The sequence below is a fragment of the Pinus tabuliformis genome, chromosome 3_2, assembly GCF_031772625.1.
Source record: "Pinus tabuliformis cultivar Carrire ecotype Pingquan chromosome 3_2, CPIR1, whole genome shotgun sequence".
NCBI lineage: Eukaryota > Viridiplantae > Streptophyta > Pinopsida > Pinales > Pinaceae > Pinus > Pinus tabuliformis.
The window spans coordinates 1,185,051,663-1,185,063,902 of NC_142302.1; the positions used below are offsets into that span (position 1 = coordinate 1,185,051,663).

Here is a 12,240-nt window from a genome sequence, read left to right on the forward strand (position 1 = left end):
AACAACAGCGGCAAAAGTGCAAACTCTTCCCATCATACATAATTCAGAGTGCGAAAGAAAAATCTTGAATAATCCCCAGATCTGAGGATTGCAGAGGAGAGAAGCCCTTATTACATTCTATAATTTATTATTTATAATATTTAGAAAGGAATTAAAAATAGGAAAGTTTGTTGAACAGGAAATCTATTCAATCCATTTTCATTCACTCAAAATTCAATTCTTGTATTGCTGAAGCATTCTCATTCATTGAAAACTTTTTCTCCTCATCTTTTCAATTGTTTTGTTACAAAAATAAATCAAATCAAAATTAAAATGCAAAAATAAAATCACAATGCTAAATCTAGAATTAAAACAAATCTAATAAAATTTAATTAAATAAATAATTGAAAAAGAAATGCGAGATTTCTATTGAGGTCTATGATAATTTAATTGGCTAAAGATATCATAGAGGAATGGATTTACATTCAAAAGAGGCTTGGGCAAATGAAAATGTAGAAACTAAAAAGAAAAATCAGTTTTATTTAAAAATTAGTAGCTTGATATTATGTTGAATTTTAGATCCAATAAATGATCAAATCTGTTAATGAAACCCCCTCAAAATTTTTCTGCATAATCTTATATTTTCAATGGGCCTTCCTCGGCCTCATTTGGCTAATTAAAACTAATCTATGAGACTCTAAAGTTGATGAGTCAGATGTGCTAGAATTCTCGAAATTTTGTTGAGTAGGCAAAAACTTAGAATTCTTAAGTTAATTCTAATCCTAAATTAGATTATAGTTATTTATCTAATTAGTGTTAATTAAATTCTAGTAATAATATTAATCTAAATTATTTGAGAGATTTAATTAAAAATATAATTAAAATCTAATTATAAATTAGCTATTAATTAATTGTTTATTAATTAAATATACAATTTAATTACAATAAAAAAAATTAAACTAAATTAATTATTAATTATTTAAAGAAATCAACTAATATAAAAATATAATTTAATAATTTATTAAAATACTATTATATTAATATTATAATTATATTATATAAAAATTATAATTAATATATAAATATTATAATAATAATATAATATTATATATAAAAACAAATTCAAAATACAAAGGTTTTTATAAGTAGTCTATTAGAGTGTGGGTGGAGAGTATGGAGTGATAAGGAGTTAAGGGTGAGGTGGAGTGATAAGGAGGGGAGTAAGGTGGAGGTATAGGAGGAATAAGGAGTGAACCAAAATTTTATATTAAAAAGTTTTTAAGTATTGCATAAAACTTAATTGAAAAATCAAAAATCAATTAATAGAGGTGGTGATATTGAGATAGTGCTACTTGGCAATTGCAATTTTTTTATTGGCAAATTTTGATGGCAATTTTAAAATCATAAATTTTAATAGCATTTCTTGATGGTAAATTTTGATCACATTTTTTTATGGCAAATTTTAGAAATGCAAATTTTGGATCCCATTTTGTAGAGTGACATAATAATCTTACAAATTGGACTATATCCACTTTGCAACTTTGAGAATCTGATCTTGGCAACTTGTTTTAAAATAATGAATTGGAGTAAATTACCACGATTCCTAAATGATTTATGAAAAAATGGAAAAATATTAGTAAGAACTAAATAAGAGTTAATATTTACAATGAATGAGTATTAGAAATTATATACATTTATTTATAATTTTAGTCAACTCTAGAAAACAATCAAACTCCTAACTTCAAAGGAGTGTTATTTACAGAATGTTTGACCAAATGAATGAAACAAGTATCCATGAAAAGCTAGTGAAAAGTGGGATTGAATGAAACAATGAAAATATAGATTAGATGAAAACTAAAAATGAAAAAATATCATAAAATATGGTTGCCAAAAATTTATGGAAAAAGTCTACTTACTTGAAGTAATAGAGGTGTTAGGTTTTCGAAAATGTTGGGTTTTCCCTACAACAAAACCCAAACAAATCCAGACATATCTTTATTTAAGAAAATCTACATTTAATAATATCAAATAAAATAATATATAAAGTTAATATGTTCCCTCAGCCTAAGTGCTTGATACTCAAATATGGTTTCAATTCAAAAATTTTACTTGAACAGCTTTAAGAAATTCTACATTTAATAATATCAAATAGAGTAATAGATGAAGCTCATATGTTCCCTCAACCTAAGTGATTTCCATTCAAAAGTTTACTTGAGAAGCAAGTGATTTCCATTCAAAAGTTTTACTTGAGAAGCAGGAGCACGAGGAGCACTATCAGCTTTTGCCTGGCCATAAGATCCCTTTTCCACATCGCTCATTTGATCAACGCCCTGTACCTTTCCCTCCTTTTCTGGAGGAGGAGACGATGTGTCACTGTTGTTGTTCTTCTTCTTCCAGTCTTTGTAAGTAAAATACAGAATCAACTGCAATGCTCCCAGCGCACTTCCAGACCCATTTGGTACCTGTGGACACATAAGTCTATTTAAAATAATTAACAGGTCCATCTCACTAATACAGCGTTAACATAGAGTTACGTTAAAATAGAGTAATCTAAATTCTGGTTTTATAAGAATTTTATGTTGCAAAGGTAAAGACTGCAAGTAAGGGAATATATAGAGTACTGAAGGTGGTATGCTTAATACTATTTAATTTATTTTTTCTTAGAGAGAGTTTGCAGAAATTAGAGGATAATACACAGAATTAAAATTATTATATCAACCGTTTTGATTTCGCTCACCTTAAAAATATTTCATCTTATTATGTAATCATGTTTAATGTTGTTCTAAGAGATGTAATCTCAATATTTCCCTATTTTATTTTGTTATACAAACTTTATTTTGTAATCTCACTATTTACCTATTTTATTTTGTTATACAAACTTTATTTTTGTAAAGGATCTTTATGCCGAAGGTTATTCATTCATGAAACTGAAAACTGTTTATCCAATATAACCAAATGGTGAGCGTTTGTAATTCTCGTGTAAATATATTTATCATCTATTGGAAGTATTTGTAAACCTACATAAACGAATGGATCATTTCCCAAGAGGCCGAATATGAACCAGGAGGTGCCGCATAGGAAGACAGAGAGACAGGAAGAATGGCATATACTTTACGCTCTTCGTCTTAATCACCAACCTCTGCACACCATCAAAATCGCGCTGCCGGTCACTTCAAATATAAACAATTTTTTCAGTTTTGAAACTATCTACTTTTATAGATTTGATAGAACGATTTTTTTTAACGAGATTGAATTACATACAATGTAACAGTGTAATTATTTTTTATACATAATAATAATAATAATCCTGTGCTAAACTTAGCGACAAAGTCTATTTATTATTTATATATATATAAAACCTAAACATATTTTAGGTTTTTAGTTTTGAACATGTGAGTCTTTAAGAAAAAAAATATTCTCCAAGTCTATTTAGAGAAGAAGTAATGGTTTTCTTAAAGAAGATGTAGAGAGATTTACCATGAGTGGCAGAGGAGACCCGAACATGAAGATGCGGAAGATGGCAAAAATAAAGCCGCAAAATTGCTTTCTAATTTTTCCGTGGAGTGCCAACAACGATACCAGGATGACCATTCCAAAAAAAGTGAGAACAACTAGTAGAAAGCCAATTATCTTCACCTGTTTCATCCACCGCCATCATCGAAATTAATTAAATTAAATTAAATGAGTTTAGAAGCTAGCTTCTCTAGCTTAGTACTAGGGAGATGTTTTCACTTAAAATTATATTAAAAAATTAAATTAGAATAATAATAAAGTTATTTCAAACATTAATGCTGGTCATAAATAAGGGACCTATGTAATTAAACAAACAAAATTACTTTTTACTGTAAGGGATCTATGTAATTCTTCTATAAGGGATCTATGTAATTCCTCATTGAGTGGAGATCTAATGTCTATAATATACCATAAATGTGTAGGTGAAAAAAAATTAACAAAATAGAAAGAACTTTTTATTGAATTTTTTTTTATATTTGAAGTTTGAAAGTAAAAAAAGTCAACTATAAAATTAGCTAGGGTGAAGGGAAATATTGAGTAAAATGTAATAATATTAGATTTTAATTAGTATTTCCTCCACTACTTGCCAATTTAGGGGTGGTAATAAATATTTTAATATTATATTTTATCCAAAATTTCCCTAACCCAATTCACTTTTTATTTAAAAAATTGTTTATATTTGATGTTCATAAGTAAACTTAACTCTTTTGAAAACATTTCATGCACATATAGTAGAGGTGTTGTAATCTTTAATATTTTGACTTGGTAAAAATAAAATAAAAAACATAAAATTGATAGTTATTATTATAATTATAAACATAATTAATTATAATTAATAATTAAATCATTCTTGATCAATCAAATATCTTTTCACTCTGAAAAAAATTTACATCTAAAAATATTTGATCAATATCAACTCCTACTCTAGATAAATTCAAAATTAAAATAAATCTAAACTAATTTTTTAATCAATAATACACTTTTAAATATTCTCTTTCAAATTAATTACATCACTTTTCTTTTCTTTTAAGTACACATTTCCTACCCCTCACCTTTTTTTAGGGTTTTCATTTGCCACCCCCACCGTGATTTATCTTTAAGATGAAGTAAATGAATACAATAAACCCGATATTATACTTACCATGTACTTCTTCTGTTTCATCATTAAGACGAAGTAATGAACGCAATACTATACTTACTCTGTCTTTCTTGTCGCGAATATAGCAGATGAACAAAATTACATAACAGAGTTCTAAGACGGCCCCAGTTCCGTTGACCGTGCTCATAAGAAGGTTATTGGGTGATACAAACGGCATGCCATACCATGTATGAAGTAAGCAATTCAAAAGCGTGGCAACGTACGGAAATCCAGAGAACTGTTCCGTCGATTTGTTCTTAATAATCTTCCAGAACGTAATCCTGCACAGTATTAGTCGGATCATAAACAAGAAACAATTATGAATTATATGTGCATCAATAAGTTTTCTCATTAAATGACGACATAAGTTGGGAAAACTCATGAAGGAACTAAGAAGAGTATCAGGGTAGTGATGTTCCCTGTGATGAAAGAACAAATTAAACATTAAGAAACCTGAAAGAAGCTTCTTGCAACCAAGTGTTGGAAATTTATAAAAATTCCATAATAGACAGACAAAAAAAATGCTCTGTTTTTATACTCTGTTTTAACACAGAAAACCCAGAAAATCGCTTGCTGGAAATGGTGTTTCAGCAACACAGTTTTTTTTTTTTTGGTTGCTGTAACTGGTGTTTCAACAATGCTGATCGTGGTGTTTCAGCAACGTAAATTTTTTACGTCAACTATTTTTTTTGGTTACGGTGTAACAGCAACAGGAAAAGATTAACTTGCGTTTATTAAAAGTAAACTAAATGTTACAGGACTTTCATAAAAGATTGTTCTTAAAAAAAACTTTCCTCTTGACAGAGGGATTCAACAAGGCTAACAAGGCTACTTTTAGAGACAGTTCAAGACTTAAAAATTTCATGCTGTAAACAGAAAACACATTACTGAATTTCATGCTGTAAACAGAAAACACATTACTGAGTGTGCACTGCTGTATTTTGCAGAAAACAAAATATTCTGTCTCCTCTGAAAAATCAACATGCTCCTTTTGACTGCTGTGTCTGCACTTTGCATTGCTGTGACTGCACTCCTGTGCATTTACAAAACATGTTGCTGTAACACTCTGTTTCTTCCTTGAAACATTTTACACTGTTGTGTGTAAAATACATTCATACATTCATGTTGCTGCATACATAAAAAAACTTCTGCACTGTTGTGCATTACAAAGAGAGCTCTGTCTCTGTTCCTCAAAAAAACTTACGCACAGTGCTATGTCTACATTACATTTTTCAGATTTTTCAAAAAACTGAACTTCACGTCTTTTTACTTGCCGTAAAAGCAAAACTATACCTGTGAATTAAAATAAAATAAAATTAAAATTCTACCTACATTTACCAACTACAGCAATAAATTACCATCATTCCGTGAGTGACCACCATTCCGTAATAAATTGCTGTGTAATGACTGATTCAGGGAAAGATTGGAGCTGCGGCTGTTTAATGGCAGTTTCATCAATGTAGAGGTATGGCTGTTGATTCATCAGTACAGGAGTATGGCAAAGGACAGGCCCTGCAGTTGAAAATAATATTTCAACACTCCCCTTTAGTTTCAACTGCTGGGTTATTAGTCATACCTAGACATTTCCTCAAAAATTCAAAACTTTTCTGTCCCAAAGGCTTGGTTAGAATGTCTGCAACCTGCTCCTGAGTTTTGCAATGTACTAAGACAATTTCTCCATTATTTACCAACTCTCTGATATAATGAAACCTTGTGTCAATGTGTTTCGTTCTCTTATGAAACACAGAATTTTTGGATAATGCAATAGCAGAACTGTTGTCACAATAAATCACAGTTCCTTTTACCTGCTCTTGGCCTAAGCTCCTTAACATCCTTCTCATCCAAACTGCTTGACATGCTGCTGCTGTAGCTACCACGTACTCTGCTTCTGCTGTAGACAATGCCACAATTGGCTTTTTCTTGGAAGCCCATGAAATGGCTCCTGAACCCATATGAAAAACATAACCGGAAGTGCTTTTCTGATCATCTACACTTCCAGCCCAATCACTATCAGTGTATCCAACTAAATTTGAACGTTCTGAAGTAGTATATAAAATTCCAAACCTTTTGGTACCTTTGACATACCTCAGAATTCTTTTTTCTGCCTGTCAATGTGCTTCCTTTGGCCTCTCCATAAATCTAGAAATCAAACTAACAGCATACATTAAATCAGGTCTAGTTGCTGTTAAATACATAAGGCTGCCCACAATGCTTTTATACAAGCTAGGATCAAAATCCTTGCTGCTGTCCTCTCTGCTGAGCTTTAATCCCATCACTGTGGGAGTGATTGCTGCCTTGCATTCTTCCATCTTAAATCTGCCCAAAACTTGATTTACATATCTTGCTTGAGATATAAAAATTCCTTTTTCATTTTGATCTACTTCTATGCCTAAGAAGTATCTCAACAAACCCATGTCAGTCATTTCAAATTCATCCTTCATGACTGATTTAAAATTCTCAATAAGATAAATATCATTTCCTGTGAAAATAACATCATCTACATACAAGACAACAATTAAAATTTTACCATCCTTTTCCTTGATGTAGACTGTGGGCTCTCCTTCACATTTGTCAAATTCATTATCCAATAGATATGAATCTATCCTGCTGTACCATGCTCTTGGCGCTTGCTTCAGCCCATAAAGAGCTTTCTTCAATTTGCACACTTTGTGCTCTTCACCTTTCTTCTCATATCCGAGAGGCTGTTCCACATAGACCTCTTCCATTAACACTCCATTTAGGAATGCTGATTTCACATCCATTTGGTAGACTTTCCATTTTTTTTGTGCTGCTATGGACAACACTGCTCTCACGGTTTCCATTCTTGCAACCGGTGCGAAAGTCTCCTCATAATCTCTCCCATACTGCTGTTTGTACCCCTTGACAACCAGCCTTGCCTTGTGCCTTTCTATCTTGCCTTCAGCATTGCACTTGGTCTTATAGACCCATTTCACACCAATGACTTCTTTGCCTTTTGGTAACTCAACCAAATCCCATGTTTTGTTTCTCTCTATGGCATTCATCTCCTCATCCATAGCTTCTATTCATTTTCTATCTTTAATAGCTTCTTCAAAATGAATAGGATCATCAACATGACAAAACAAGGCAAATAAGGAATTCATTCCTTCTTCATAAATTTCACTTAGATTTCTAAACTTCTTACCTCGTTCACTTGGTGTGCAAGTGCTTGAAGATGCACTTGAATTTCCTCCTTGTGGTGTGCTTGGAGAAGCACTCTCATTGATCCTCAATGGTGTTCCTTGCTGTCCTTGTGTTGGTGCTGTTGTTTGGGGATTCATTTCAGCCACCTCCTCTTCATCTTCATCATGAGACAAACAGTTTTTAATGTTCACTGTTTTCTCTATGCTTCCATCCCAAGCTTCCTCTTCAATGAATTGAACATCCCTGCTCACAAAAAACTTCTTGGTAGATGGAATGTACAGCCTGTAGGCTTTGGATTCATCACTGTATCCAATGAAGATGCATTGCTCCCCTTTGCTGTCCAACTTCCTCCTTAGCTGATCTGGTATGTGTGCATAGGCCACACACCCAAAAACTCTCATGTGGGTGACTCCTTGCTTTCTCCCACTCCATGCCTCTTCTGGCACTTTGTTCAAGACTGCTTTTGTAGGACACCTGTTCAATATATATACTGCACAATGTACAGCTTCAGCCCAATACTCATTTGGCAAATGCTTTGCCTTCAACATGCTCCTTGCCATCTCCATGATGGTTCTGTTTTTCCTTTCAGCAACTCCATTTTGCTGCGGAGTGTACCGAGTTGTGAACTGTTTATGTATTCCATTTTCTCTACAAAATTTTAGGAATTCATTTGAGATATACTCACCTCCTCTATCAGTTCTCAATACTTTTATGTGCAGCCCGCTTTGGTTCTCCACAAGTGCTTTGAAATTTTGGAATTTCTCAAAGACTTCACTTTTGTTCTTGAGGAAATATATCCAAGTCTTTCTTGTAAAATCATCAATGAATGTCAAGAATTCTAGGCTGCCAGCTAATGATGGAGCTTGCATTGGTCCACACAAATCTGAGTGGATAATCTCTAAGGGTGCCTTTGCCCTTATGCTTTTCCCTGATTGAAAACTCTCTCTATGTTGTTTGCCCAATATACAACCTTCACAAAGGCTGTCCGGTTTCTCTATCAATGGTAATCCCTTTACCATTCCTTTTCTGCTCAATAGGTTTAGACCTCCAAAATTTAGATGCCCGAATCTCTAGTGCCATAACCAGTTCTCATCCTTTGGTACGCTTTGGAAGGCCTCTTGGGTGACTGCTGCCATTTCCTTCTTGTTCTTCAAGTCTGCCCTGATCCGGAGAGGGAACATCCTGTTCCTTGTCATCTTCACTTCAGCAATGCATCTTTTGCTGGGTGGTATATCCATGATGGTGCACACATAATTTACAAAGTAAACATTGTAACCCCTTTGGATAAGCTGTCCAACACTCAAGATGTTACATCTCATTCCGGGGACATAGTAGACATCTGCTATGGTTTTCCTTTCTCCTTGCTTTGTAAATATTTTTACCTCCCCTTTTCCCATAACAGACACTTTACTATCAGTTCCTAGTGTGACCTCTGATTTCAAATTCTGATTTAAGGCTGAAAAGAGGGCTATATTCCCTGTCATATGGTTGCTGCAACCTGAATCTAAAAACCATATGTCCTCACTATGTGTTTCAGCCATGTTACAAGCCAACAGGACATTTTCTTGACTGCTGTTTTCTTTTGTAACATTTGCATTTTGTCTGTTGTTCATATCATGCTGTTTCTTTCTACAATCACTAGCATAATGTCCATACTTTTTGCAATAATAGCATTGAACATTAGATTTATCATACCTTTGTCCTTGAGCATGATACTGTTCTCTTTGTTGACTGCTGGCTTGACCTTGGTTCTGATTTGGATTGCTGCCTCTTCCTTGTGCATTTGATGGGCTGTTCCTTCCACCTCTGTTCTAGCTTCTGCCTCTTCCTCTTCGGTTTCCTCTTCCTTGACCTCTTCCTCTTCCAAAGGACATCTAGGTCTTGAGGGCTTGCTCAAGGGATGAGTTTTCATTCCTACTCAACCTCTGCTCATGAGTTATCAGTGATGCATGTAGCTCATCAATTGAATAGTTTGAGAGATCCTTTGTCTCTTCAATGGTGGTGACTATGGCATCGAACCTTGAGGGTAAGACCCTCAATATTTTCTCCACTATTCTTCTATCTTCAATGGTTTCTCCATGAGTTCTCATTTGTGTGATTACACCAATCACATGAGTGAAGAATGATTCAATGTTGTCTGACTCCTTCATTTTCAAGTTCTCAAAATCCTTTCTCAGCAATTGTAGTTTTGTTGTCTTCACTCTCTCCATGCCTTGATAGGCTGTCTTGAGGGCTTGCCATGCTTCATTTGATGTTTTAGCTGCTGCTATCCTTGGAAATATACTCTGGTCTACTGCTAGATGCAACAATAAAGTGGCCTTTGCATCCTTCTTCCTATTGCTCTTCAGCTGATCCTTCTCTCCCTGAGTTAATGCATTGAACTCAGTTTCATCTGCTGGTTCTTCAAAACCATCTTCAACTATTTCCCATAAATCTTGAGAGGCAAACAGGGCTCTCATAGTTATTGACCAGTAGTCATAGTTCTTCCCATTAAACTGTGGGACCTGGGTGTTAAACATACCCATACCAGTGCTTGTGCTAGCCATTCTTTCAATACTTGACTGTGTAAAAAAAATTCACTGACTGTCTTCACTCTGCTGGTGAAGTTGCTACAGCAATAAACCCTTCCTTCAGCTTCTTTGACACTTCAAAGAGCCTGGACTAGCTCTGATACCATGTTGGAAATTTATAAAAATTCCATAATAGACAGACAAAAAAAATGCTCTGTTTTTATACTCTGTTTTAACAGAGAAAACCCAGAAAATCGCTTGCTGGAAATGGTGTTTCAGCAACACAGATTTTTTTTTTTTGGTTGCTGTAACTGGTGTTTCAGCAACGCTGATCGTGGTGTTTCAGCAACGTAAATTTTTGACGTCAAGTATTTTTTTTGGTTACGGTGTAACAGCAACAGGAAAAGATTAACTTGCGTTTATTAAAAGTAAACTAACTGTTACAGGACTTTCATAAAAGATTGTTCTTAAAAAAAACTTTCCTCTTGACAGAGGGATTCAACAAGGCTACTTTTAGAGACAGTTCAAGACTTAAAAATTTCATGCTGTAAACAGAAAATACATTACTGAGTCTGCACTGCTGTATTTTGCAGAAAACAAAATATTCTGTCTCCTCTGAAAAATCAACACGCTCCTTTTGACTGCTGTGTCTGCGCTTTGCATCGCTGTCACTGCACTCCTGTGTATTTACAAAACATGTTGCTGTAACACTTTGTTTCTTCCTTGAAACATTTTACACTGCTGTGTGTAAAATACATTCATACATTCATGTTGCTGCATACATAAAAAAACTTCTGCACTGCTGTGCATTACAAAGAGAGCTCTGTCTCTGTTCCTCAAAAAAACTTACGCACACTGCTGTGTCTACATTACATTTTTCAGATTTAAAAAAAAACTGAACTTCACGTCTTTTTACTTGCCGTAAAAGCAAAACTATACCTGTGAATTAAAATAAAATAAAATTAAAATCCTACCTACATTTACCAACTACAGCAATAAATTACCATCATTCCGTGAGTGACCACCATTCCGTAATAAATTGCTGTGTAATGACTGATTCAGGAAAAGACTGGAGCTGCGGCTGTTTAATGGCAGTTTCATCAATGTAGAGGTATGGCTGTTGATTCATCAGTACAGGAGTATGGCAAAGGACAGGCCCTGCAGTTGAAAATAATATTTCAACACCAAGAAATTAAAGTGGATAGAGCGTGTATACGCACCGAAGATCCCGAAAAGGAAACGTATATTAAACATTTTCCTATCTTCGGTGCGATCGGCGCTAGTAAAAGTGTTTAGATTCCGTATTCACTTTGGATGAAAGAACGATTAACGGAGTGAAAGCCTATCAATCGATGGGCAGAGCAGGCCCTAGTGAAGCATCAACAGAACTAAATGCTTATGGAAACTATGAGCAACACCAAATTATTGATATTTTATAGAAGTATACGTCGTGTTAAAATATGAATTTCTGATATGCATCACGGGCAGTTCTTATTTCCAACTCTATTGAAACATAAATGCGCTCTGACATGCTAGAGGAATAGCAGTTGCTTTGCATTTATATTTCCTTCAAAATTAACTTTGACATGTTAACAGCAAGACAACTACTATTCCCCTTGCATGTCAAACTCATTTATGTTTCAATAAGGTTGAAAATCGTGAGCATCTCACAGATGATGCATTGCATTCGGTATCTCCGAGGAGTTTAGTTACGATTGATTGAAATTAAGGACGTTGGCTTTTCATGGGTGAGGTCGCCGTCAAATTTGACTTTGCCACGACGTGATTTTGATTCCATTTCTCATTAAGTTGGACCTACTGTTCAGATCACGTTACTCATATATATATATCTATATATTTATTGACATTTTTTAAAACTGTCTTTAGCAACCAAATGAATTTATATTTTCATTTTTATAATTCAATGGCTTAATTGAT

The 12,240-nt window shown here is 33.9% G+C and overlaps 1 pseudogene; it reads right to left on the minus strand.

Annotated features, from left to right (window-relative positions):
- Positions 1-2,186: 2,186 nt before the first annotated feature.
- On the minus strand, positions 2,187-11,556 carry LOC149184958 (bidirectional sugar transporter SWEET1-like; annotated as a pseudogene).
- Between the last annotated feature and the right edge of the window lie 684 nt (positions 11,557-12,240).